Source organism: Chelonus insularis, unplaced genomic scaffold, assembly GCF_013357705.1.
Source record: "Chelonus insularis isolate UGA/USDA-ARS -01 unplaced genomic scaffold, ASM1335770v1 contig_17_pilon, whole genome shotgun sequence".
Lineage (NCBI taxonomy): Eukaryota > Metazoa > Arthropoda > Insecta > Hymenoptera > Braconidae > Chelonus > Chelonus insularis.
Genome location: NW_023276415.1, coordinates 1,875,057 through 1,899,501, shown reverse-complemented (window position 1 = coordinate 1,899,501; position 24,445 = coordinate 1,875,057).

Genomic DNA, 24,445 nt, shown 5'->3' with positions numbered 1-24,445 from the left:
CCTCATTTAGTATTGATTCTATCGAAATGTCACTTCGATTCTCACGACCCATAAAACTTGCTTGTTATCTCATGTAGAATCCCCCCAATATTTCGATAACGTAATAATGATCTCCCTTTAGTCAATAGTACAAATTAAAAACTAAAATTTACTTTTGGTTGCTTTTTGTAAATCCTTGGCAATACTTTTTTTATACATAATTGTTTTTTTTCAGAGATTCTCAAATAAGAGTAATTATTATTTTAGAAGATATCAACGTAAACAAAATTTCATATTATATCTTCACTAAAAAGATTAAGAAAAAATCTATTGAATGAATGGCAATAAACTTCTATTTTATTAGAATCATGTTACTTTATTAAAATAGAAGATGTTATAACTTTTTATTGAACTCAAATGTAGCGATAAAAATGTTTTTCTATTGATATAAAAAATTCAACGATCTGTTTGGAGTAAAAGAAACTTTACTCCAAAAATCTAAATAAAGCATTTGGAAGTTTACTTTTTTTCTTTTCAAAACTATTTTTAAAAAAATTTTTGAAAAACTAATTTCTTTCTTTAAATTTTCTTAAGGGTTGTAACTACGAGAAAATTAATCATATAAAGATTGCTAAGTAATCATTTCAAAGTTTCAAGTATTTTTATATTTATAAAATACTCTAATGTACAGATCTTGTTAAATTAATTTCAGAATTGTTAGTTTATGATTACACTAAGAAAGAAATTAGTATCAATTTTTAAAGTTAGTTGTGATGAATAAACTTAAAAAGAAAATAATTATGATAGAATCATGTTTTATATTCATAAAAGTTTCATGGTGATTTTAGATAGAAAAATTCCCTCAAAAGAACCTTTCTTCAAATCTATCTTAATTTGAGAATTAATTCGTCAGATTTATTCAACACAATTCAATTTTAATTTAATTCAAACCCGTCTAATTAGAAAAAAAACTCAAGCATTTTATTCAATTAAGCGACTTTCAAAACTATTTTATATTTTTGTTGTTGAAAAAACAAATGCATATTTTTATGTCTAAGAATTTCTTAAATTATTCTACTATCGTAAGTACTCCAAGAGTCACACACAAATGCTTTTATTAAGTCTTTTATTCTCAACCGTAAGCATAACTCATATACTTATATTATGATAATTTTTGCCATATTTATGATCTACTAGAACTATTAACACAAACGCTCAGTAGTCATAATAACGCTCTGCTGCTCTCTGATGGTGAATACAGTCGTGAAACGTGAGAGGCGTCAACGAAAGTGTCTTACATAATTCGTTACACGGGACGTCCGTCCTCGACAACTACATCAGAAGAGTGTGTCGTCGCGCAAAGTGCGCGATTATGCAGACCCACGATTGCTTCTTTCTGGCCATTCCTAATTCAATATTTTTTCCTTTCTTTTTCCCTTCACTTCACATTTTATTCTAAAATTTTTATAACTCTCCTACATGACTAACAATTTATATATTCCTGAAACAAAAAAAAGGAAAAAACTGTGAAAAGCTCAACAATCGAACGAGTATTGATTTATCTGCATTCTATAGAAAAATTAAATGTCATATATTAATGGCGAAATGACATGTTCACATAAATATATATTTATTTAATAATCCTTTCAATTATGTTGATTCAATTTAATTCCATGTAGTACAAGATTTTAATAAAGCTGTAATAATATACAAGAAATTCAACAAATATTTCTTTTCAAGAGTTATATTTTTTAAAAGATTGACCTAAAAAGCAAAGGAATCTTTATTGGGAGCATCTGAAAAGATAAAGTTTTCTTTTTAATGATACATAGCATACTTTTAATCATTGTCGACTGATTTTTTTAACATAGGTGCTCGTTAATCGCTAAAAGACGTGCCCACATGAATAGCCTACCTAAATACTACGTAACACTGGGTTTGGCAGCGATTGGCATTAACATAAGTAAAGAGATAAATAGGAGAAGTTGATACATTGGAATAGATGAAACTGCAAATAAAATGGGTTGGTCACTGCGTAAAAGTGTGACGATATCGGTCACATATATGCATAGATCGTTTCTATTCATCAGCAATTGTTGACAACTAAGAGAATGAGGGCTGAGCATAATGAAAGAAGGTAGAAAAGGAGAGAAAGAATCTAACTAAGTGGAAAGAACATATGTATGTATGCTACCACCAAGGACAGACTACTGTGTCAGTAGTAAATAAAATCGCATTGATACGTATGTTATTCACGCTCGTATGCGAGTGTATGGATAATAAGGACAAATGAATGGTGTATGTGATGCTTGGCGAATGGATTGTTGGATCATTGGATCGTTTTATACATTAATCGTGGACTTTACCGGTTACCCTGTCGTCTCCTGCGTGATCGAGCACTTCTAGCTAACACTCTAAGATGCTGCGCACTCTTTACTGAGTTAGTGAAACACTTGGAAAGGTTGCTCAAGACTCGGTTAGCCTTGGACGCGTTAGATTGCCCAATATTCATGCTCATAGTTAGTCTGGCTCTTAGATTTTGATTGTTCTTGCTTTTGATTCATTTAAAAGTGGCTAATGACTTCAACAAAAAATCCTCTGGCTTCTTGTTTGTTTGTTTTTTTTCGCTCAGCTAATTTGTATCATTAGTTCAAGCTTATCAAGTTTGTTGGATGATTTTGCAAAAGTTAATGAGGCTTGAAGTAATTCATTTTTGTTAAATAATCAATTAGACACCAAATTTCTGCACAAAATCTTAATTTATTTAAAGGATTATTGATAATTGATGGTAAAAATCCATTGGAAATAATGATTGGAAGTATTTCATGGTATAATAACAAACCAAGTTAGTAAATAATACCCAGGAGAAATAAATGATGCTCCAAAATGTAATAATTAGATCTTTGGATGATTTTCTTGTCAAAATTGAGATGCAAGATTAATGCTCTTATAATTGAAGATGATGATAGTGTTTAGTTGGAAATTAGTTAGTGTCATTAGAGAAGGTTTTTGCCTTGAGCAGTTGACTTTCTCACACTTGTTAACTTGTCCCCGACACTTGGAGACGATTTATGGAAGTGAGTTACTGAAGGGCGTATCATCTTACGTACTTTTTTCAAGGTACACACGCTGTACTCGTTATCCACTTCTCTTGAAGCATTTTTATACTATTCTCTATCTTATGCCTTCGTTTAATGTTTGTTCATGCACACGCGTGCTACTTGCAGCTGTAAAACTCCCAAGTTAGTTTTGGTATCGCACATATACGCAACTACGTGCAGGTGCATGACCGAGATGTAAAAACTAGCGCACTTATGCGCCTGCAAGTTCTAATAATGTACACGTGTAGATAGAAGGAACAACATTTTCTTGATTCTTCTACGCATTTTTACATCGCATTTCCATGAAATTTATTTGATAAAAAAGTTAAATAACTATTACTTCTCTATTTTTTATCAGTTAACTCATAGAAATTAAATTCTTTTCAAATCACTTTTCAAAGCCAGTTTTTGTTTTCATTAAGAAAAAATCATATAAATACCTTCTTTCCTTAATTTTCTATTTAATAATGTATGACAAAAATGATTCTACAATCTTGTGCACAAAATTTTAGATTTTACTGTTATTGATGATTTTTCAGTTGAATCCTAGAAATTGAGAGTGAAAAAAATATACTTTCTAAGTTACTTCCAGTGTCACATTAATCAAAAGCATTTACTTGATCATTGCGTCAAGCTTGCGAAACGGCGCCTGCACTTTCTTCCTTTCCTTATTTACTCATTTGTCAATTAGTTAATTAATTGTACAGTCATTATTTTTTTGTAATATAAAACATGTGGCACCAAGAATTACTACCATCATGCTTCAATAATAAATAAAATAAAGATTAATAATTAATCACGATACTAACATTTACCCATTTAGTAATTAAATTGACATAAAAATGTCATCTTGGAATTTCTAAACATAATCCTATGAAAATAATGAATAATAAATTTTCACGGTAATTAGAATTGATAAATAGAATATTTTCATAACCAATGCTGACTTTTATGTAAGAGATACACATTGCACCTCGTCACGTTTGTTGACGGTCAACTAAAGAAAGTCTGGGCGTGTGAAAGTGCCAAGAAGACGGTATATCAGTGTGTTTGAAGAAGCCAAACACGCGACTGTTGTGAGTCATCGTTGTGTTAGTTATGACATAACCTGCATAATGCATACATTTATGTATAAAAGAGACCAACGGAGCAAAAGCGCAAGCGGTATGTTTCTGTGGGGAAAGCAGTCGGCATACATTCACTTTCACCGTTCTTACTCAGGTACCCTGGGGTCCATCGAAATGCTATTGTTTAAAGAACACGCACCAATTCAATCTTTACCATCAAATGCTTCATAACCAGTTCATGTGTAAGATGTAATTAATTAAAAGCTTCCTTAACGTCAGGAACTTTCTTTTAAATCGATTCTTTTTTGACGAAATAACAATTTAATGTCTTCAATTATAACATTTTTTAAAAGTCAAACGCAACATCGTTATGCTCTTACATATTAATTCAACCATTTATTGAAAGATATTGAATAACAAAAAAGGAAAAAGTTTCACTAGATTGGTAGAGGGATTTATTCATTTATTTTCATTTTAAAATTTCACTGGCTTCAATTCGAAAATATGTAATGTCGATTAATAACTGATAAGTAGACATTCGTCGATCTAATCTTCATCTATTTCTCTATAGCTACTGGAATTCGAATTTCATAAAATAAAATACATATTCATTAATGTATCGATTACTATTATATTTCTAGTGGGTTGTAATAAACTTTATTAAGTAAAAGATTCGATAAAAGTTACTAAATCAGTTTAGAGACAATTTTTAATAGAATATTTTGTATATGTCAACTAACCAGTTCAATGATGAAAAGTATGCCAGATATATCAACGATACCATTTTGAATAAAAGTGTGTAAAAAATTAAAGTATTTAATAGCAGTAAAGTTGAATCTGTTTCAATTTAATATATTGATAAACTGGTTACCATTACAGTGTACGTGAACTATTTTACCATTTTTATTCAATTGAACAGCTATTTTATTAAGCGTACTCCGAATCAAATAGTCGTTTCATTCGATAAAAATAATTAAATTAATGACATAAATTCACAATTTTTTTAATCAACAATTTAAATATAGAACAATTTAAAATTAAAAATTCAATCGATTCCTTATAAAGTAATGTATAATTATCAACAAGTAATACATCTTTAATAACAATTAAATTATCGAAATTTGCAGTTGATTTATTAAATTCGGGAATTTTTTTCTGACTTGTAAAAAAAATGAGTAATATTTATTAATTTTTTCTGAATAATTTTATAAGAAATTTATTTACTCTACTTGATTTATGCACATTGAGACCAATAAACTCGACTATATATTACTACATTCGTATTTTAATGTTCGTTATTTATTAATCACTGAATAATATGAATTTGATTGTACAATGGAGTAACATGAATGACATATTTTTAAGTTCTTGGGTTAAAATGTATTTTGTGATCAATTCAGTGGAAAACTAAAAAAGCTTTTTAGATTTCAAGAGACTTCTTGAATTCCATCCATTTAATTCTTTGTCACATGTGAGTTCAAATAAGTGCGTGGTCGATTCCCGCAACTGTCGAGAGTCCATGAGATCGAGGCTTTTTTCTTAGTCTCTTTGGTATCCATACAGGGCCCCTTGCTAAAGGGAGTGCCCTGTAATAGCCTCAGCACGACTTTCCTGACACACTTGAGGCCTTTAACTCTGGCTTAAGTCGAGTTGAGTAGTCTTAGGCCACTAGTATGAGCACATAGAGTAATCTAAGTCCTATAGGAGCCTAAGGAACAAGCAGAGAGTACCTTTACGATATACACGTAAAGTAAGGCGGGCACTTTCCAATTGCATAACAGCTACCCGCGCCTTCATTCGGTTATGTCAGAAGAAAGCTGCCGGCACTGCTCTCTGCCTGGGAAATATAAGAGAGAGACTCAGAGCGACGGACTTCGAGGCTATAACCAGACCAAAGACGCCTTTAAACTTTATAAATAAACGGCCCAGTCTCCCGGGATTATAGTCACCATCATTTTTCCGTTTATTCGAGCCAAAACACTTTTATCGAGAAAAAGAGTGAAAACTACGCAATACCTTTACTTAATACATCCATCTTTCCATATTTAACATGTCATAAATCAGACATGATAATTATTATAAAGTGGAAAATTACCTATATTTAAAAGTTAAATTTAATTTTAACATCTTTCTCACGAATATGCTAAACATTCCCTAATTATGTTTGAAAAATTAAGCGAAGAATTCAATTGATGAAATCAATATTTCGATAGGTATTTCTTTTTTGAAAAAAATACACCAAAGTACAGTAAAATTCAATTGTTGCCGTTGTAGGTGAATAGATCTTGTTTTTTTTTGTATTTAGAAATGACCGTAATAGAGTACGTTTTCCGGATGTACCTGTTACTTCAAAACACGATTAGCCCCCTGGTGAGAGTGCAACGAGCTCTGTAGAAATATGCTTGCGCGAAACGTCAAGACACCGGAGCCACGCGCTGCTGATTTATAACTTGAACTAATCTCAAACAAACTTTCTTTCTTTCAAATTTCGGCCCTTTTCATTTTTCTACTTTTCTCGACTTTTTCATTCAAATTTATCTCCGGTGAATTCTACATGTCGAGAACTATATTTTTCACTTGTTGTACCATTTTAAGAAAATTGTATCGATAGAAACAAGGTCACTAGTGTAACTGACAAGTTTTTCGGTGAATTTATAACACTCGTTTATTCAACTGCATTGTATTTTTACAGCAGGAAGCATCGTAACCCTTGTAAATATTCGTATTCCTTTTGACATTTAACCCTAAAAGGAATAGAAGAACAATCATTCAAGCCAAATGTTTACAGTTGCACGTGTTGATGACACATCGTGTCGGACACGAAAAAAGAAGGTCAGTCTTTCGAACAAGAGTAGAGAAGGAATTAAAAAGGAATTGGGTTGATCCCGGTTAAAATAGGTCACGTCGGTGTCACATTGAAGAATTTACTTGTGTCGAAATAATCAAGAGGCAGAGACCCTGGCACTTTCTTCGTGACCTTCTGGCTAGATCTATAAATAACGAATGACGATTGACGATGTTTACAACTGATGTCTTCAGCTCAGCAGTTGAAATAGATAGAACGACCGGAAAAAAGTATTTAATGATGCCAAAAAATAGGAAAAACAACGTGATTGATAAAAAATTAAATATTATCCCTTGTAATAGATATATTTTTTAATTATTACTTAATCAAATAAATCTGAATAAATTTTTATAATAGTCATATAATATAATCAATTATTCAAATTTTAAAAAAAAAACGAGAAAATATTGACTGACATTAAGAAATGAACATATAAAAAAACAAACAAGTTTGATTTGTTTTCTTGAATGATGATTTTCTATGAAAAGAATGTGGTTTATGTCAAAAAAAAAAGCTCAAATGATATTTATAATGTTGGAGGTGGAGAAGAAATAATTGACATGAATGGAGATATAGGTTGCCTATATGAGAGGTTGTAATAATGACGTCTAGAAAAATTGGGCCGAGCTTTCTTCATGTCCTTCTTCCTTTCCTCGTTAGTGTGCTCTATAAATAAAACTCGCGTATAAGTGTCTGCACGCATGTTCATGGACTTTATAAAGTATAAAATCACATATGTGCCATGTGCACACGCACTGTTCTGGGCCAGGGCCCGCAGGCTTGAGTTAAGTGGTTGCAACAACAGTAGACCGCGTGTGGATATTGCGACATGGAGACATTTACACACGTAGGAGGAGGTCTCTTCTTCTTCTCAATCATCACACTCTTCTAAATTATTCTTCGTGTCTTTCTTTATTCTGATCTAACTCGGTTGACATCATGTAAATTCAGAATGAAATGTTTTCGATATGATTGTACCGTTTATATGTATTCTTTACTTTCTTGACCGTGTCTGCTGTTAGCATACGGCCCTGAAACCATACAAATATAATAGCCCCTTTGTTACAAAATAGAGGCTTTCTTGTTTAAAGAAATCTTTCTATTTCCATGATTCACCTTTCTAAGTAAGCTGTTGTTTTCGATGGCTCTCACAGTGATGAAAATTTGAACTCATGCTTTAAAATGTTTTGTTAAGTTTTTTTTAAATTGAATAGAAAAGGTGGGCTATTTATAAAGTTAATTAATATGTACAAGTGGAATGGAATTTCAACACGTAGAGGAAAAAATAAGGCTCCAAAAATTCAAATTTTCACTGAAATCTAAATCTATTGAAAAAAATCATTTATGATAAGTTTCGCTTCTTAAAAATTGATTTATAAAAAATTGTTTAGGTTATACAGTAAGTTGTAATTACATTTAACGAATTATTTTAGATCTGTTTGTTGACTTAATTAATAAAAATGATGAATCTGGATAATTATTTATTATTATCCAGTATACAATAGACATAAAAAAGGCAGTATATTTTTAAAATTGCTAAGAATGAAGTATAATTTCATCTTGAACATGTAACTATCCTAAGAATCAAATGAATAAAATAATTTATAATTATTCCCATTTATTTTTCTATTCTACAAAATTAATACTTTTTTATTCTAAATTACATTGAAAAAAAAGTTTAGTATATTTATCTATAGATTTTGTAGCTGACGAAATGTAGTTAACTGAACAAATTAGTTAATTCAATAACAAAATATAGTTAAAAAAAACAGAATTGACTCGATCAAATATTTCATAGATTCAATTAAATGTTATTATTATTAAAGATTATGATGTGGCTGATTTTGCAACTGACTTTTCATTGATCAAATCAAATATTTGTTCTAATGTATTCATATTTTTGTTGACTTAATTGCGTCATTGTTTAAATCCATATATTTTGTTATTATGAAAGTTATTAATTTTTTTTTCTTGAAAAAAGTATGCATTGCAAAGATCATTTATTTATACTTAACATTATTATTTATAATTAAAATATCATATTAGCAATTTAGAAATTATATTCAAATTAAACATAATGGTTTTCAATGAATATCTAGATTGTGATTTAAAATATATATATATATATATATATATATATATATATATAATACGCATATTAATCATATTAAATCATTACTCAGATAATTCTTGCTCTAAGAAAATATATTGCATAATAAAAATATATACATACATATAGATTTTTTTTCTTTTATTCAATATTATTAAAATAGCCGAGCAATGTTTACTATATGTATGTATTTTGTAGTTAGATATTGTAGTTCGCTGTATTTAGCTCCGAATTCCAGTTAAACCAACTAATTTTTTGCTATAGCGTAGTAATGAAGTTTTCATAATAGTTTGATAAGTATTGAATGTTAATGAATTTATTTATCCTTCTTATAAATATATAGATGGAGATGTGATATTAGTCAATAATCGAAATAAATAAAAAATTAAGTGACTGTTGCCTTATTGTACTTGACAATCGTTCAATCAGTCAACAAATCTTTAGAATTAAATCGATAATTACAAAATCTTTATTAATAATAAAGAAGCTATTTAATCTAGAACACAATTGTAATCATTGAAGAAAAATCATAGATAACGATTTAGGAAACATTTGAAATATTTGTTATTAATCAGGTATTCATTAGTGTTCGACACAATGACGATTTAATAATATATAGTTTTATTAATTAGTAACTTCAAAATTTAACAAATAAAATTAATAACTCTTCCTTTCTGAGGTCTTTATTCAAACTGAAATATGCATACTCGACTGATAAGATAAACTAATTGATCACCAAGAATGATTGGCTTCTTTTACAAGAAAAATAGAAAGTTTAAAACCATAATAAATACTAGTTTTATTTAATTATCAATATTCATTAGTTTATTTTTGAAAACATCTAAAACAATCAGAAAATTAAAATGAGTTCTCTTTTTTATCCTACCTTAACTTTTAAATTATAATTTTAACCATTTGTTTTGTTGAATTGAATAAATTATTGATGACTTCTAAGAATATCTCTTTTCTCAAACGTCAAACATTAGAACAAGATTACCAATGATTTAGAAAATACCCACAGAAACACATTGATTATTCATTAAATCTTTCAAGAGTAGTACTATTGGTAGTACGAAAAAAAATTTTGGTAAATACTAAAATTTTCCTTGTAAAAAATAAATTATAAACGAAAACTACACAATTTATTTCTTATGATCTAAAATATATCACTATCAGAGTTTTTGCACGTAAAACAACAAAACTAAAATTAACCATCATATTGCATCAATATTTACGATGTCTTTTGCCTATAAAAAATTTTAATTCTCTATTGAGAAATTTTATAAGGCTTTATTTCAGTTGCTGTCCAGTATTTTTCAGTTTATTTTATTCTCCACAGAAAATTAACAACATCTGTTGATAGATAGGTGAGTTTTTGTTTTTAGAAAAATTATAAAAGAAATTTAAAATGACAACAATCTAAACAAATTCGTCTGTTGGTAAGAAAAATTTATTTGTAACTGATTACTGTAGTATGGTATACATATTTTTTATTTCCATTGCTCCAAAAGATGACGCAAAAATAAAGTGAAAATGGATCAAAAATAAACGTACTATCAACCTTGATTTTTTTCGTATAGCTCTATTTGAATATCATCTAAATAATTTACTGATAATGCCAAAAATATTATTCAAATACAATATGGATCAATATTTTTGTCCTCTCTTTGAGATTAAAGTCTGTAGATCGCTACTTTCATTGTTAACCATATTTTATTCCATAAAGAAACATTAGCATGGTAAGCTTGAATCAGATCGTGATAGTTTACGATTTAAATACAAAAGAAATAATGAAATAGAAAAAAATTTAATCGAAGAATAAGTCGTTATAAGAAGATTAAGCGATCTCATAAATTTATCACAGCAGAACAATCGATCGCGATCGATAAGTAGCGATCTCTCAGTAGAACATATATTGAGGTGTGCCGATTTTTTTGATTGTCTATTCGGACGATGTGGCCCGAATCCGATGAGAGCGCAGTGGCAAACTGGAGTGTATCGCGTTGTAAAGAGAGTTACGAAAACTTCATGAAAGAACGATCCGATATAAAGTGACTCCACGAATCGTTAGATTTAACCGATAGAACCCCTTTGGATCGTATCGAAGTCTGGATCGAGAGAGTCCGCTCGATTTATCACGGGTAAACACAATACCTACTGTAACGAATTTCCGCTGCGAGAAGAAGATTATTTGATAGATAAAAAAAATGTAACGCAATAATTCACGACGAATCGTTTGAAAATCTTCTTTGTATCCTAACGGCGCTCAAAGTGTGGAGCCTATCGATTTCTCGTAAAAGATGCTATCGAGGAGTCTCTATAAGTCTTTAAATACTGACGCAATTTAGGAGTTTTGTAACCGAGACAATTATTCTACCACGGGACAGCCATAAACCAAAAACATATTTTAATATTTAAAATGCTGTTTATTTTTCAAAAAATTGGTTGGAGTTTATAATTAGATAACAAGAAAATAAAGATGATGAAAAGAAGTAAAGAAAAAGTGGTACCTGTCAAGACCAGATTTTGGGCAACACTTGGCAGTCTTGAGAAGCCAAGAAGACGAGTCAAATTGTCTTGATAGAATACCAAAAGAGCAGACCATCAAGCGGTACCTGCAAGGTACATAATAAAAGTGGCCACCATTATTTCGACACGATTCTTGGTCGGGTCGGCGCGGCAGTTCTTACGTAAGACCCTCCTTCCCCCGAGCACGCGCGAGCTCTCGACGAAATGAAATTGAAAGTAAAGTAACTAAAGGTTGTTAGCCAATTCATCGGGGAAAAGAGTGCTCCACGCGCAAGAGGAAGCAAATCGTCGATTCAAATGGTGATTCAAACGGCGAACATCTCCAAACTGCTGTTGCTACAGTGGCTTTCGGCTTCCGGTAATAAGAAATAATTTTAAATTACTCCAATTTCAAGGATAACAATAACGTAGCTGCATAATTATTTCAAATTATGAATACAATTTGATATTTTTTAATTAATAGAGCAATCATTATGAAGGAAATGTTAATTTTTTTTTCTACTCTTTGTTTAATGAAGGTGATGAAGAAATAATGCAAAATAATTTTTTGTATTTCACGTTGATTGATGATAATGATAAATAATTTTTTATGGAGATGCAATACAAATGAAAGAGAAAAAAAGTTACTACGCTCTATTTTCCTACTTAAGACAGTTACTTGGCTAACCGTTGGCCAACAGCCATGTATTGCACCTTAGCAGTTGCTTCCTAACTCCCCGGACCTTGCTCCCATTTCTCTTCGAGGCAAGATCACAAATAGAACGTGACTGCCTCGCAGCAAAAACCTCATCGAGGTGGTGTGAAAGGGCTCTTTACTACCACTTTTTGGCAGTCAGCGCATCCACTTAATCCCCACTTCCACGACCCGTTGCTATTACTTCTTACTGGGGCCAAGATATTTTCTACGTCGGGGGCTCATATTTGTTGATCATGAATATTCAACGTCGACGTCGTTTCGTTTCGACAATATTACATCCTTCCTCATCGTGATAATCGTGTATTCTGCGCCAAGTAGAAAGTTATTCATGACCGGAAACATTAGTTTGAACGAAAACAGCTTCAAGGTTTTACGAGGGCCACTTCCGCACCAAGACAAGGAAATTTTGATGATTTAATTGCAAAAATTAATTCAATCCTGTATTTATTTGAATTTATATATGTTTTGTCTTTACTTAATGACCAGAAAAAAATGAATTTCTCACTTTCATGAAATCCCGTCCTCAAACAATGGTCTTCTCTTTTTTTTTTGTATTAATAAATTAACCCAAAAAGTGCTTTTTGACATTACTAATAAACAACAATGCTACGTAGTAATTCAATTAAAAATGTTACTTAATGAATAATTGATTTATTAGTTTTTAAATCCTTTAGTAGACAATAATAAATAGATAATAAATCATCCCAGCAGAACCATAAATCAACAATTCAATAAAAATAACCACAAGAATATTGAAAAATTGCGCAACCTAAAATTTTGGAACAAAAAAGGGTAATAAGATAAACAGAATGCGGTAATTGCCGTATCATAAAAGGATATACCTAGTAATATTTACGCGCCATGCTATTGTGGAAATCTTAAGAATTTTTTTTTCACATTTTCCAAAGCTGTCCTTCAGATGGTGTCTATTGTGCTTACCTAATCTGTTACGTACGTTTCACGTCCTCGAAAACAGTTTACAACATACTATCTGAGAGCGTCGTCCATAACGATCGGGAAGGAGTTAGGCGAGATTCACATGGGCTCATAAACGACCGGTTAGAAAGAAAAAAAAATTGAAAGAGAAAAAAGAGCAGAATCTTTAACGTTACATATAAGAACAATCATAGAGGATGTCCCTGAGACTCTTTTTAACTCCTAAATGCTAATCAACCAAGTTTTGAACTAGTCATTAATCTTACATCACTTTTTCCAGTCCATTTTTCCAAGGAAAAATTCAATCTTGACAAGCAAAAATAAATCTCAACGATTTCTTCTATGAAACCTTAATTTGTTTTTGCATCTTATCCTTGAGTATAACAAATGGCTAATTGAGTAATTGGTCAAGATTAATTGCTTCAGATTGATGATGAAAAATAGAAAATATTATTAAATGAATATTTGGAATTTTATGTAATACTTTTAATCCGCAATTCATGTATTTATATTTCGTGACGATGCGTATGTCTAGAAGGATATACAAGGATTTAAGATTTTTGTAAGATCGTTAGAAACATCCGTTAAACTACCCTCAAATATTAGCAGAAACGTGTTGCGTCTCTTCTATTGTATTCTAGTGGAGCGAGTTTCGTTTCTCATTTACTAACAACCCTGAATATCATAAAAGAATTTCGAAGGCCAATTTCTAATCCTTGCTTGCTCAAGGATAGAGAAACGGGCGCGGTCCTTGATAAACTAGTGAAACTCTGTAGGAAAAAAAATACAAGAGAACTCGAAGGAGGTTCATAAAGTATGCAAAAAAGTGCAGAAAAAATAAAGAAACGTTTATGTGAGAGTTTGAATAAAAAATTTGGAATGGGTTTCAAGCATCGAGGTCGACTTAAAAGGGAAATAGGTGGGCGGAGAAATGAAAAAAAACTCCATGATCTTGCATTGCCATCGAACTAGAAAAGAGCTAGAAGGGTCGAATAATTTTCACGAATGTCCATAAAGTCATAATGCTTTGGTATTCTGACCTAGAACATCGTTAGACCCAAACTAATGGAGCAAAGGAAGAGGAAGAGGCACGTGTGGCCTCGACGAGTGAAAACTCGATGGCATCTTAACGAAAAAAGGGTACGGTTTTCCGGTCTTCGATGAACAGCAGACTAACATCTTACATAGCATTTTTTTTTTATTACATTTTGGATTTTCTTTGAATTTCTGTGCAACACATATAGTGGCAGCAAGACAATCAAAGCACCGACAAGGAATGTTTTATGATGGCTTTAAATTTTTAAGTTCTCTCAGACCAACTTCCGCAATTCAGTTATGGAGTCATACAATAAACTGACAGACCGGATTTCTTTCATGTCATTCAGTTTTCGTGTGTTGAATTATTGAATTTCCCATATGTTTAGGGAAATGGCTGGCGTGTTAAGCATTTATTTTAACTGTGTAAACATTGAAAGATAAAAAATAATTATCTAATAGGGGTTTGATTTTAAATGTAAATATCAGTTGAATTACTATAATTAATAAATAATTTTAATTATTTTCAAAATTATAATTATTGACGGTTTTATGATTTTGTACTTGGAAAGTAATAACTCTCATTTAAAAACCACACTTTTCTATTATAATTTAAATTTGTTAAACTACGAGAAAGCTAATAATTAATAATTGAATAATCTGCAGATAAAAAAAATTATACAACTCTATTATCTTAAATTTTCTATAAAAAACACAAAGCCGCTCATTATAGCAGAAATGATACATAATTACTAATAAATTATTATCAGTAAATAGATGAAAATTAATACTCTCATATGTAGCAATTTGCTTCTAAAGATTCATAAAGTTATTAATATCAAAAATATGGTAACTTAAAAATTCAATTAAAACATCACTTTATTATTATAAAATAATAGTAAGTGAATCATAGTGGACAATAAATTCTTCTTTGTAAAATATTCTTTTATTTTTTATTTGTAATTAGAATCAAATTCTTTTATTTATAGTCAAAGAACTGTTATCAATATTGATTTTCCTTAAGGCATCAGGTGATCTATTTCAAAAATTCATTTAAACGAATGTCATTGAGGCTTCTCATTACAATTAAAAAATTATTTTTTTAAAATTCAAAATTTTATTCTAAAAAATATTTGTAGTTTTTTAACTATAAATACTGGTTGGATTGGAGACATTCTTCCGCAAGTATGATAGCAACGAGTGTTATCGACTTAATGAATGTAAAATGTTAAAACATTTACTGTTCAATTCCTAATGGATGAGAGGATGAATTGCTAATGCAAGAATGTATCCTCTTGATCTTTGCATCTGCATTTAATTTTATTGAATCGGTTACATAAGCATCCTCTTCTTTTATCCGCACTTGAATTTCTCTTCTTCTCATTCGTTTTTCTTCTATTCACGGCTTCTGTCAGCATTGCGTCTTTTATAGCATAGTTTAAGTTGACCGAGGCTATACATTTTACAAGATTTATGTCTCAAGACGATTATACTACTATCTGAACTGTTTTTTCTACGTATCTGATGTCACATGAAGGTTGACACTTTGCTTACGACTTTCACATATCTGCCCTTTTATTACTTTTATTCTCTCAGCATGAATACCTATAAGAATTTATAAATTCGTCCGAGAGTTTTTTAATGTCAATTTATTATTTATTATATCGAAGATCACTGATAGATGGCTTTGCGTCTTGAAGATATAATGCAGCACTGATAACTTAATAATATATGCTCGCTTTAGCTTTTACATGCAGGTATGAAAATGTCTCGATACAGTGAGGTTAGTTTAATTTTCCGAATGATCCACTAGTGTCGACAAAAACATATTTTCATCATTCGGACAAATGAATATGTTTTTCTTTAATGAAAGGCTTCATGAAATTATTATTTCTCAATGAATAGAAGAATAGAATCAAATACTAAATGCGTGGAAAATTCATACAACTGAAAAGCTATTCAGAGTTGAGTAATATAACTATTGTTGTCTTGTGCATGAAACAGTTGGGCAATTTCTCTTGCTATGACAAAATAGAAATTTAAGCGATAATATAAGCCACTGAATAAAAGAAGAAATTTTTTATTAATATTCATCAAATTAAATTTTTGTCAAGAGTAAATATTATGCAGTTGATTTCAATAAAAAATACATTTTTATCAAAAAAAAAAATTTTTTTCTCTCTCTTAAAACATTAGACATTTTCTTATATAGCAAATAATGAATCTCATGATAAAAAAAAATCTATCTGAAAGCCTATATATTACGTCATTGTGATTGTAGAGTAGAGGCAAATAAAAAGTCAAGGCTTTGAGATTGACTATCTTTGTCTATGCATCAAATCAAATAGCTATCTTCCAAAAACAATTCGTTATAGTTCTCACTATTTTGAAATATCACGATGACGACATTATCAGTTTTATGGAAAGCGAAGTGTCGGTTTCAAGTTAAAAGTAGAACAAATTTCAGTGATTTCTTATCTAAACTGTCGAATGGCAACACTCTTGGAAAAATTACTTTAAAGTTTAGACTTATATCGTGCTTTAGTTGTTCTTTACTAACTTTGGATATGATCAATGTTATCACGTAATAGAAAAGAAAATAGTTGTCACGCTCCATTATCTCGTTCGCCGAACCGAATCTGCTAGACAGAGATGCAAAGAATTGAAAACTATATTCAGCTATAAATTAAATGCTTGAATAATTATCACAACCTTGTACATTAAAATCAATCAATCTAACGTCGGTAAAAAAATTCTTTTTTTCATTTTAGTAAGAAAATTGCAATAAAAATTTTATAAAGAGGTAAAAAAAATTCGTTTTTTCTTTTTATTAATATGATTGTGAGAAGCTTCGAGTCACTTACGAGAATATATTTTTTATATATGCTTTTTTATTAGAATAATTAAACTAGTTTTTGTGAGAATCACTTTTAAAAATATTAAAGAATAATTAATCGTCTTTTGAAATTCCGGCTCTTTTCTATTGGTATTTATAAATTTATCTTTTAAACCATTGCCCTACATTTGATTACAAAATAAATAAAAAAATAATAAACAAATTATTCTTTTACTCTTCTAAGTATCTTGATCAGCTTATCATTATCTCATACGATAAGTATAATTGCATTTATGCAATTTCATGAATGAATGTCACACAACGTTTATTAAACGTATCTGGTTGAGAAAACAAATGAACTCTAATTAATGTTGTCAGTTTTAATGAAGTATCTACAAATATTTAATAAAAATTTTCTTGAGAAATTTTGACACTATAAATGCTTCAATTTTAAAAAATTATCGTGTCGTTAAAATTTTTTCACTCATGGACAATAAAAAAACGATAAAATTATATGAAAAGACTTTTCAATAAAAATTGAATATCAATTAAGCTTTTATTGACTATAAAATAATATTTTTTTGAACAATCGTGAAAATTTTCAATAACAAATAAATTATAAGATAAAAAGAAATATTTCAAAATTTTTTTTCACTTTGAAAATCGTCTAATAAAATTCGTAAAGTTTACTAATTCAATTCTCACTTCAATTTCACTCCTTTTCAAGTAAGATTATTCTTAGCAACAAACTTCAAACGTCGAGGATAATTCGTAAAATGTATTTATTTAGCCTTTCATGGATTAGAAACAATTGGTATAAGTCTGCGAATATTTTATTTTTAGCTAAAGCATATCAAAATCTCTAGATCTTTCTCTAAAAGAAAATTACGTGCGTATACATAAACTCTGCACCTTGTGAGTACAAAAAAAACTTCAAGGTAGACGCACGTGTCGCGTAACTAAGCCAGTACAAAAAGAGAAACGAATACGCAGTGATAGACGTACATAGATGTATGCAACGAAGTAAGTAGGCCACGGTGCTTTCACACGATAACGATTTATCAGAGTAGCGCACGTTTATATGCGAGTTTAGTTCACTTCTCTAATACTTGTGTGCTCTTTGCAACCCTCTGTCATTCCTAAAGAGCACCCTTTCCACGCGTTCATAGATTTATAAAGCTTCGCGTGAATAAGAGAGGATTTGTAAAACCACTCGATGCTTTTTTTTGGATCTCTTTCTCCTTTTCGCTCTTTTGAGCGCCTAAGATGAAAGCACATGCTTCTTTTTCTTACTCTGTGACATCTTTTAGGCGAGAGGCTCGTGCGTTCCACGTCGAGGGTTTCAAGAAACCACTCGACACCTAAGCCCTTTTCTATTCTCTCTTCTTTTCTTTCCTTTTTTCTCATAAGCTTCTTTCTCAACTCTTTATCTTTACCTTCAGTTCTTTTTTGTCTTTTTTAATTATCTACATGCCATGAAAATTCATTTATTGTGTTTCTACTTTTTACAGCTGGTCTGAAGTTACGGTTTCGGAGTAAAAGAGCTAAAACTGCGGTAAAACAAGCTCATTTGGAGGTAGTTTTTCAGGCAAATAAATAATAATGTATTAAATTTTTTAAATAATAATTTGAAAAAAAAAGAAAAAGATGCATATACGTCAATCAAAATAATTTAGCAGAATCTTTGAGTCTTTTTGGAGCCCAATTTAATGAGTTGATTTTCGAATAAAATATCTTAATTTTATACTTACCTCTAACTTTTCATCATCATGATCATGAAATAAAAAGGTGTATGTAAAAAGAATTTCAGGAAATTATTTTCAATTCGACTAAAATTTATAAAGTATATTTATAATATTTATAAAATTTATCCCTAATGAATTTATTGAAATGGAGTCAATGAAGAATGATGTACATCCGAAGCAGGAGAATTTGATTCTAAAAATCAAAAAATAATGTATTGGTCTATTACGAACAGTCTTTCGTTTCAAACATTACAAAAGAGTTATTTTCTTCACTTCTGTTCTCAAGACTCAGATTATATATTCTTGAAAATAAAATATAACTTTACTTAATATTTCAATATCAACTGTAGAAGATGTTTGATGGTTTTATAAAAAAATGATCGTTGATAATTTTAGAGCAATACTATAGTGATTAAATCAATTATTATAATTTATATTTTAAAATAAATTCATATGATTATTTTGAGTATTATTTATATCATAAAATCAATTTACAGTCATTAAGTGGGTAGCAAAAGTTTTAATTTAGATTATTTCAATTTATATAAAACCATATAAATACATATATTTATGGTTATATGATGAAAAATGATATGCTGTTGAAATATAAAAAAAAATAAACATTCTCTCCTTATTCTCGAAATTACCTGTAATAAACACAGATGACCTCTCTCTCTCTCTTTCTTTTTTAGGTAGGAAGTGTTAACTTCTTGAATTTAAAATTTTATGTATAAAACGGTTTCAAGGGAACTTGAAAAAATTTTTACCGATAAAATGTTTTTGAAAAAGACTTTCCATTAGCTAAATAAAAATGTTTGATAAGCTTTAAAAATATTTTCAGATTTTTTCACCTCTTTTTAACCTCTCAAAACCATTTGTTTCTATAACAAAAAACTGTTTGTAAAAAAAAACTGAAAATCTTCTTTCTTTCGTTGTAATACATGTAGGTAGCATGAGTTTAATACGACAAATCAATTTTAAATAAATAATTCAAGGTTTAAAAATAAACTGAAACTATTCGCATAGAATAATGATAAAATACTATTAGATAAGAGAAAAAAAATCACCAACGAAAATTGTATCAATCTTATTAGAAGATTTCATTTATGTCAGAGCTATCGAAAGCGAGAGGTCCAAATTACCTTGAAACTTTCGTGCTCGCGCAACACCTCGCTTTCACCGGTTTATTGACATATCTGCTTGTTCACCAGCCATGAAGCTCCATTGTTCATTTTTAATCCAGTAGGATGGGAAAGAGAAAAAGAATAAACACAGAAAATAGAGCAAAACATGACATGATTTCACAAAATTCCCAATCTGACGGGATAACATCTAACGTTTCAGATAAACTGATACATATTTAATGATATGCTGATGATGATACTGCAGTAATATACCGCGAGTTCGATATAAATAATATCAAATTATCATATGTCCTCGGACTTTCTTCAGACAATATAGTCTTCCTCGCAGCAGTAATAGAGAAGGCTCTCTCGAATGGCGTGTACAGTGTCCCTGGAATTGCAACGACGATCGTGGCACTAACTCAATGCACAAACAACAATGCCGAGACCTTGAAATCGCAATAGTGCGAGACATCGAATATAAAATGCTCGCATAACGTTATACGATATTGCGTAAGAGAATGTAATGTGTCTAGTAATAATAATGTCATGTTAATATTTTTATTAATTATAATGTTGATGGTGAGAAAGATTCATGATTTTATTTCTGATAGGCATGAAATTCAAAGATCCATAAACATCGATAATGAGATGAATAAATTTATAATAAAAATACATATTCCGATTGTTTAGAAATATGATTAGTCATGCTAAAAGGATAAAAATAATGCTCAAAAAGAGATAAATAGCTGTTTGTATAATCAGGGAAAATGACTGTATGCTTGATGAGAAAAATAACATTTTCTTCAGCATAAAAATTTTCTCAAGTCAATCAGTATTCAGTTTTCTATCGATTGTTAATCGCGAATTGATTAGCAATTAGAAATGGTAATGAACATGATACTTCTAGCTCAAAAATAGTAGTTATTAATTTAAGGAAAAAAGAAAATCACCAAAGAGTTGTGAAAATAGTTAGATAATATTTCATTACAGGTTGAATAATAACTTTTTAAATTGAAATAATGATTCTATTCAGGAGTTGATAATTATTTATAATTTGCCAATAAAAAATATGAATGCATTAAAGCGCGGGAAAATATCTCGAGTTCCCAAGCCACGCCTGGGATAGATGCTCAGGGTTTTTCATGGAAATCTCTCTGATAGGCGCCAGGAATGAGACTCGTGTCTCCTTCTAGGAAATGCGATAGCTGAGAAAAAGTTGAAGAGTGGTGCATCGCACGTCTTGCTCTATGGGTGCACAGAGAATAACGAGAGATCGATTTATCGATGGTCGAAGTCGTGACGTGAGTATCAAGTAAGCAGCATCAAAGACACGTATACACTTGACTCTCTCAATAATAAGCAAATTGAAAATAGTCCGATATTATCGAGTCTCATTGAAAGCTAATTGTTGAAATAATGTGAGCACATTCGACAAGTAATTCTATAGATTGCATCGCAATCACGTTTCGCTCCAATGCGTCCGTCCTCTCCTCCCTCCTTTCCTCTTTCTCGATCGACTCCAGAGTGATCTCAACCTAGGAAAAAGAAGGTAAGCAATACAAGAGTCTGGCTAAGACCGACCGTGAGTGTATCGCCTAGACTTACAGCATGTAACGCGTGACAGTGCGCGGTTGCAATTGCGAGTAGGCAACCTTGAAACTGACCACCGTCTCCACCTTCTCGTCACCTCCATGCTCGCCTACTGCAACTTGTACCAGGTCTGCTGTATTCAGGTGTTTCTGAGGATCTCCATGGACGCCCAGAGGTTGCAAAAAGGAATATTTATTCACTGAAAAACTTCCAACTTGATTCTTTATAATCACATGAGCAAAGAGAAAGAATTATGTCTGAGAAAGATACGACACGAAAACTTAGTGATCGTCTTTACATAAAATTCAACACTCGTGTCATTTATTATTTATGTTACAATACATTAAAATCTCTTAATGATTTGTTTAACTTCCAATTACATGAAAATAGTCCATTTCTGAGTTATTAACCTGCAATAATTCTACTTTATATTGTCATAAATTACACTTCATATAGCCAACATTGATATGTGGTTAATTAATTAATTGATAATGATTATAAATATGAATTACATTTCTGCGATAATGAAGAAAAAAAAAATAAATCAAAAACTTTTTACTTTTTTATTAAATAAAAAAATTTTTTACATTCAATTATGAAGTTAAACAAATGGACATTTGTTGATTATTATCCTGTGATTTACTCAGTTTTTATGAGCCACCTGTCAAAACGAAAAGTTACGAAACAAACATTTAAACTTTCACCTCTCTCATACCATCATCCTTATCTACATCTAGTAATCCTTTCTTTTTTTATCACCAACACGTATAAAAATACATATCATAGAGCATAATTAGAAAGCATTTTTATTTTATTTAGTTACCACGCTACAAATGAAATATCGTTTTTATAATTTTTTTGTTTGCCCTTTTCACCTGACTTCCGTTTCCTCTAGCTTTACCTCCACCTCTTTGGTTTCCTCTTTCTCATCCTTATACCTCATATATCGTACGTTCCATGCACCTTTCTCACAAATATAAAGGTATATAACGTCTGAACCACGCATCCCCTTTTCATGTCTTTCCCTTTCACTCATACTTGGGATCCAGTTTAACCGAGGCTGGTTGTTTGCGTCGTTGTCTATATACCACTCTCTTTATTTTCCCTTTCGTTATTTGCCTCTGCTTTTATTGCGAATCCGGTTTGCAACGTACTCAGGATGAGGACGAGAGGAGTATCACGCATAAGAGAAACGTCTTGAAGGACTACATGCAATAGAAAAAGAGGGAAACATAAGAAAGAAAATTTAACGATAATAGTGAGGTTTGCAAAGGCGATCACGACTCTTTTCTTCACGAATCTCTTTCTCTCTTCCCTTTTTTTGTACTTCTCTCTTATCCTTATACCTTCTTCCCATGATTATAGGCAACTCTGAAATTTTTCAGTCAATACTTTTCCCTTTTTGCAGCTTCCGAACGTCCATGAAATACATCGGAAGCACCTGAGTAAATCAAGTTGTATTTTTATGATTTAAACTCTTTTTTTTCTTCTTTAGTAACTAAATAAATTTTACTTCTCTTCTATATAAACCCAACATTGTATCAGTCTTTAGATTTGATAAAAAGAAAGAAATCAGTTAATTTCAGTAAGATACACTATCTTGAAAAAAAACTTGAAAATAAGAAATTCCTTTTCTTTTTATATTAATCTTTTAATAAAATTATTATCCTATTTTTCTAACGAATTATTTAAAGTGAAAATTAAAAATTAACATTACCATTGTTTATTTGTACCTGAAAATAAAGAAATAAATTTTTTAATAAAAATAAATAAATGGTTTTTATTGCAAATGTAAAATGTAGTGAATCTTGCTTTCTTTTTTAATGGATGCTGTTTGATTGATACGTGTATCACCAGTAGAGGAGGTATTCCGTGATCGAGCAATTAATCGTAGAGGATTGATATCACTCAGTGATACTCCGGGTGGTCTTACTTTATACTAATATTGTATTACATTACACGTAATAATAAGAATAAAAATAGCTGACATTGTCATCATTTAAGTTTAAATATTAAACGTTAAATGTTCAAACACTCGAAATTAATTATACACTTGAATGAAAACAATCCTTTACAGTAATTAGAGGGAGAGAAAGACTTTCTGAGAAAAGTCATTCTGCGAGAATTTTCATGACGTCAATGACATTTAAGCTTTTCGAAAATTGATCACCCGTCGTCATGTCTCTAATAAAACAGATATCTTGTTAGTATGTATTTCTTTCAATTAGACATTAATCAGCATCAGTCTGAAAGATAATGATCGGCTGATATACTTATAAGTTACATATATTGAAATGTTTCATACTTATTTTTATGAAGAAAAGAATAGTGAAACTTGAAGGTTAAAATCGATTTCTATATCTATTCTGTAATCTACTTATCTTTGACCTTCATTTTTATTTTCACAGATTAGAAGTTATAAGTTCAAAAATTGTATCAAAGCTTTTGAAAATCGTTATCTTCCTCAACTTCATAAATTACTCTCTAATTAATGAATTATATGAAACAGCTTAAATTGCTAATTTAATTATAAACCGTTTACTGTAGATTTTTCTTGACCTCAACCTACTAACTATAAACATTTCATAATGTTTGTAATAAAAAAATTTGTGTATAAATTCATTTATTGTAAATAAATGTCATATTAAGCCATAATAATAGGAAGCTTTGATTTCTAGGAAATTAAATTAATCAAAAGTATTTTTTTATAGGGTAATTATCAAATTGATCGTCATGAAGTTATTTAACTTTATGATAAACATTTGTCACAATTTTCTCAATCAATTAAGTTTACATAAATATTCCGTTAAAAGCTGAATATAGAGTGGATCAAATAAAAATAAATATC